General features: G+C 39.6%; 1 non-coding gene across 1 annotated transcript; it reads left to right on the top strand.

Annotated features, from left to right (window-relative positions):
* Positions 1-5,273: 5,273 nt before the first annotated feature.
* Positions 5,274-5,377, top strand: LOC116764849. Its single transcript, XR_004353058.1, has one exon. It is a non-coding gene; the product is annotated as a U6 spliceosomal RNA (small nuclear RNA).
* The last annotated feature ends 1,027 nt before the right edge of the window (positions 5,378-6,404 follow it).

Below are 6,404 nucleotides of genomic sequence, written 5' to 3'. Positions count from 1 at the left end.
TAAAACTGTCCTTCCCAGCTGAAGGGGTAAAGCAGTTTACTTATTATGGAGTAAATATGATTGAGACTGCACAGGAAAAGGAATGACTCCTAGAGTAAATTTTAGGATCCTGTTTTATTTAGACTTGTCTCTTCCTTGCCTTGAACAATTACACGTTTTGTGTTTGTTGTAAAGTATATTATTTGAACATTTTAAAACCGAAAGCTACTATTTTCCAAATGTTTTTCCGTCTTGTGAATGCAGAGGAAGCTTGGAAGTTATAGTGTTTTTTGTTGGAGAGTAACATTTTCATTTCTAAATGTTTTATAATCTCTCATATCAATGTCAGAAGTACCCTGGAAACATATGTCAGATGCAGGAAGTGTTTAACAACTACTTTAAAAATTTGGCCACATTTTAAACTGTATAGTGGAGCTAGTAGATACAAGCAAGAATAGTATTTGAAAAACTTCTCCAGCATATTTCTCAATTATCTGATTTATGTTTGCTCCTATTATTCACCTTATCATACAGCTTCATATGGAAGATTGAGTGTGTTCTTCCTTTTCCATTTTGGATTTCTTTTTTCTCTGTCCTGATATGACTAAAAAGAGTATTTGTATTGTTTAGCATTTTATTGGAGTTCCTTTTATTTGAATTCATTGCTGTTACTAGGTGATAATTATCCTAAGATTTGGATGTCCAAACAAGATTTCCAACATTAAAATGATAATGGAAATAGTTTGATACTACAACCCATACTTATCTTCTTCTGCTCTTAATTTTTTTTTGCCAAACACCATGGCTTTAATAAGACTTAAGATGAAAGGATATTTATGTAGCCGTTTTATACCGAAGTCATACTTAGATGTTGTCACTAGATTATCACAAGAAAAGAAATTATTTCCTTGCTCTTGGTTTGCTGTGTAGCCAAGCCAATTTTAAGTCAGCTAAAAACAACGAATACATAATTATTTGAGCTGATCTTCACCATTGTCAATTATAGCTATGCCAAAACTTCTTGTAACAATGTTGAATAATATGCCATACTAATCTGGCTAGGTTATTAGGACTAGATAATGTAAAACTGATGATTGTTTGCTGCTGAATTTTAGCAATCTGAATTAGGATTTTGCTTTGTTAACCAGTTGCCGTAAAGCCGTCAGTATAGAAACACAAAAAATTAAAGTCATAGATTCATGAATAATTTAATGTTACACACTGTAATTTAGTGGGGGTGGGAGGGGGAGCAGAGGAGTTGGAAAGGGGACCTGGATATATTTATCAAAGAAAGGGTTACCAGACGTGTTCATTAAAGGAATATTAGCCATCATCTAGTTCCAGCCTCAAGCAGTATGGGTAGAAAACCAGGGCAAGAGAGGATATGATTGTGAAGGAGTTGGGGCTAAAACCTAGATCTCTAGGAACCTAGCCCAGCAGCTTATTCTTAACACACCTCTGGGTTTTAAGAAAAGCCGTGAGAAACCACACTCTTTGCTGTTGTCACTGCTGAGGTAATAATAGCGAAACCATTCCTTTTCCCTAATTTCCTTTCCTGAATTTAAGTGATATTTTGGCCATTAAGACTCTCGCCCCATCTTGCCTACTATTGCACACTGGTACGTTACTTATTACATACTCAAAATAAGCTCTGTTATTTATTGTATAACTTTAATATATTTGAAATAAATAGCATGGATTTATTTTTTTCTTACCTATTTTGATTAAGGCTTTGTGATTTATGCAAATAATAGGCAGGTGATAGCACCCCCACATTACTAACAAGAATAAGACAGCCAGCAATTTTTCTGGCACTGAGAACTCTTCATGAGAATATATGTCTTGTCTCCCCAAGTAAAGTATAACTATCTTGAGGGCTGGGATCCTCTCTCTCACACACACCTTCATGTCCCCACAGCATATGTGATAGACATAGACTTGGGCACAAACTGTTGACTGATTTGGGAAGAGAAACTGCTTTTTGAAGAGACAAGGAGAACTGTATACCTGTATGTGTATGTGTAGAGTCACACATGTAAATACACAAGCAGACTTTGAGGCTGCCCTTAAGTAACTAGTAAGAAATCTCTTGTTGGTGATGCCAAAGTTTTCATAAGACCAGTTCTCATAAAGGAGCATGTTAGATAAATGCTAATGTCAGTTCAGCCACCCGTGTAGTAAGGATGATGATGAGACCTGATAGAATAGTTCATTCATGAGTGAAAAAAATATATATCATGGATGTTGTAGTTTTTTAGGAACAGAGGCATTTTCTTATAGCTTTCCCTGAGTTACTGCCTTAAAAAATAATAATTGAGTAACACTTCTTTCATAGTTGTACTTTTAGAAATTTCTCATAACTCAGTCTTCATGGCAGAAATGCTTTCATTAGGACCTATATTAGTCTCAGTAAGTCAGGTATCTTAAATTAGAATTCCCAAGGAGGAAAGAGGAATCCCGAATGTTTGTTCTCATTGTACCGCACGTGAGCTTATGTGACTTGATCTTATGATATATGACTTGTTTTGTATCCTTTTAAGTGGGATTTTTCAGAATTAAAGGTCCAAAATTAGGAAACATATTTGAAAGTAAATATACTCTAACAATTCAAGGTCTTCTTTATCTTTTATTTATTTAATTTATTTATTTTTGGCTGCATTGGGTCTTCTTTGCTGCGTGCAGGCTTTCTCTAGTTGCAGTGAGCAGGGACTACTCTTCATAGCAGTGCGCTTCTCTTGTTGCAGAGCACAGGCTCTTTATGACTCTTTTGTTATTGCTGGTTGCCACAGTTGCATTTGCTTTTCTCCTGGGTTTTGTAGTTACTTGTAAGCACACGTTTCTAAGTTCTTACTTTCTTAAAAATGTGGAAATGTATTCTTTCATGGTGGCAGTAAGTCAAAATAATATTTCCTGTTTTTAAACTTTTGTCCAGATGTCCTAGGTCTCCAATGATCTGGGAGGAGGAGAGATGGGATTAAGTTGGATGTTGGTATTGGAAGAATTTTCTCTGTTGGCTTGATATTTTCTAGAAGCAGCTTATTTTTCCTCTTTACTATAGAAATGAAAAATAAAAAACTGAAAACTCCCAGCTCTGTTTTGCTATTAAGCATATATAACGCCAAATTTAACGCATAGCTTCACAAAATATTTCCAGCGCCCTCTGACCCTACATAAAAGTACATTCACTTATGGTATGAAATATACATTCCAATCAAATGTGGTATAAATATGTCATAGGGTCATAATAAATGACAACTAAAGGGCCCTGGAGACCTTCTGGTTTACCTTGCCCCTTCCTATGTCCTTTATCCCATCTAAATGTTAGCAGCCAGGCCGCTGTGCTGCCAGCGGGTTGTGATTTAGCCGTCGTCACCCGTAGAGAGACCAGCTTACCCTGGTTTGCCTGGAACTTTCTTGGTTTTAGCACTAAACGTACCCCCATCCTGGGAAATTCCTTAGTCTCAGGTGAACTGGACGCTTGGTCACCCTAGTTTCAGAGCACACCTCAGAAACCTGGTTTTCAGACTTTTGATTCAGTACTCTTTGGACATTTTTTTTTTTTTTTTTGGTAACTTCAGAAGGCACAAAGGATTTCTCTTAAAAATATTTTCTTTGGGACTTTGGGGCCCCTTTTTATAGGTCATATAAAAATCAGGGGCTTCCCTGGTGGTGCAGTGGTTGAGAGTCCGCCTGCCGATGCAGGGGACACGGGTTCGTGCCCCGGTCCGGGAAGATCCCACATACCGCAGAGCAACTAGGCCCGTGAGCCATGGCCGCTGAGCCTGTGCGTCCGGAGCCTGTGCTCCGCAACGGGAGAGGCCACGACAGTGAGAGGCCCGCGTACTGCAAAAAGAATAAATAAATCAGATGTTGCTTTTAGATGCTCTAGATGTCAGGAAGGAGGACTTGGGACGAGTGTATACGGAACTCAGATTTTCAACAGAGTTGTTTTTTTTAATTTATTTATTTTATTTTTGGCTGCATTGGGTCTTTGTTGCTGTGCACAGGCTTTCTCTAGTTGCGGCGAGCGGGGACTACTCTTTGTTGCGGTGTGTGGGCTTCTCATTGCAGTGGCTTCTCTTGTTGTGGAGCACGGGCTCTAGGCGCGTGGGCTTCAGTAGTCGTGGCACATGGACCCAGTAGTTGTGGCTCACAGGCCCTAGAACGCAGGCTCAGTAGTTGTGGCGCACGGGCTTAGTTGCTCTGCAGCATGTGGGATCTTCCCGGACCAGGGCTTGAACCCATGTCCCCTGCATTGGCAGGCGGATTCTTAACCACTGCGCCACCAGGGAAGCCCTTCAATAGAGTTTTTAAATTGCAAAGCTTCACAGTTGTGCACTCATTCACATACAAGCAAATAAGTGCAGTTATTTCATAGTTTATCATTGCATTATTTAGAAGGGCCAGGCTGAGAAATGTCATAACTGAAGAGGAAGTAACATGGGTTGAAGCTTTAATGGAATGTTCTGGAAAAATTCCATTTTGGTCTGGGAAGGTTTCATACACTTCTCTGTTTGTTCAGCATGCTTTCATATGGTGTTTTGCTTCCTGCCTTTTCAGACCCATCTGTACTTGGAGGACTGGGCATATCAGTTCTTCCCCTGAAAAGTAAACTAATAATTTGCTGCCCCGTGCTGTTGAGCTTTCCATAGACTTGTGAAATGTCATCCACAAGCACGATTATATTGTCTCATTCTGTCATTAACTTTTATTTTTCTTTTAGCAATTCCACACTTATGCCTAAACTTTCAGATTTTTCCAATTCTCCCAGACATTCCCAATAAGCACTTAAACTTTTGACTGTTGGTGTAGCTCAAATGTGAGTTTATTATTTGTTACGGAATTGAATTGGATAATCTGCATTTATGTTATAATTTGAACAAATTAATTTTATGTAGCTTTGATGAGCATCCTTTGATTTATATTTTAAACTATCAACACTATACCAATATACACTTAGTGGATGAAAGCCAGAGGGAGTATATATTATTTGGAGTTCACCTACCAGGAGTAAGTAATGCTATATCATTTATGTCTGGAGTAGTGCTTTTACTTAATTTATGCAATGTTGTATTGAAACTAAAACTAAAATTTACCATGACTTTGTACTTGGTAGGTTTTCCCCTCCTAGACTTCAATTACTTTAATTGTTTTGAAATAATTATATAATTCTGCCCATGACAGAGTGGAGGCCACTTGTAGTGTTTAATGTTATAAAATGTTTTTTTTTTTCCGTTAGAGAAAAGAAGTGTTAGCAATGACAGGTGTTTTGCTGTATTAAAATACAGGGATTTTTGCTCGCTTCAGCAGCACATATACTAAAATTGGAGCAATACAGAGATTAGCATGGCCACTGCGCGAGGATGACACGCAAATTCATGAAGAGTTCCATATTTTATTTATTTATTTATTTTTTTCGCGGTATGCGGGCCTCTCACTGTTGTGGCCTCTCCCGTTGCGGAGCACAGGCTCCGAACGCGCAGGCTCAGCGGCCATGGCTCACGGGCCCAGCCGCTCCATGGCATGTGGGATCTTCCCGGACTGGGGCACGAACCCGTGTCCCCTGCATCGGCAGGTGGACTCTCAACCACTGCGCCACCTGGGAAGCCCCGAAGCGTTCCATATTTTTTTTTTTTTTTGCGGTACGCAGGACTCTCACTGTTGTGGCCTCTCCCGTTGCAGAGCACAGGCTCCGGGACGCGCAGGCTCAGCGGCCATGGCTCACGGACCCAGCCGCTCCACGGCACGTGGGATCCTCCCGGACCGGGGCACGAACCGGTGTCCCCTGCATCGTCAGGCGGACTCTCAACCACTGCGCCACCAGGGAAGCCCAGCGTTACATATTTTAAAAAATAAAATAAAATACAGGGATTTATTCAACTTAACATATTGCTTTTTAACTGTATGTTACAAACTTGATCTTGGAGCTCCAGCGGAATTGCATGCTTTCCTTCTCTACAGTGCAGAGGGCAGGAGAATTTTACTTCCTTAGTGGAGAGCAGTATTTGAGTTTAAATCCTAGACTCTGATACAAGAGAATTGTGTGTGTGGCCATAGCTGTGCATATCTTTTTTTCCTTATCTTTTTAGCCATAGCCACTCTTTCATGTGAAACATTTGGAAATAAAATGCAAAATTATGAAATCAATATAAGGCTTAGCTTTCAGGTCCATGTGAAAGGCTGTTTATTTTTGTTCATTGAACAGAAGTGGAAAGTTTAGATTTTTTTTTGTTTTGAGATAAACTGCCTAACTTCTTACCTGTATTTTTTTCTCTTTTTTTCTTACCTGTATTTTTTTTGTTTGTTTTTTTTTTTTTTTTTTTTTTTTTTTTTGTGGTACGCGGGCCTCTCACTGCTGTGGCCTCTCCCGTTGCGGAGCACAGGCTCCGGACGCACAGGCTCAGCGGCCATGGCTCACGGGACCA

Source organism: Phocoena sinus, chromosome 13 (genome assembly GCF_008692025.1).
Source record: "Phocoena sinus isolate mPhoSin1 chromosome 13, mPhoSin1.pri, whole genome shotgun sequence".
In the NCBI taxonomy this organism is placed as follows: Eukaryota; Metazoa; Chordata; class Mammalia; order Artiodactyla; family Phocoenidae; genus Phocoena; species Phocoena sinus.
This window is presented reverse-complemented; position numbering and strand designations above follow the sequence as displayed.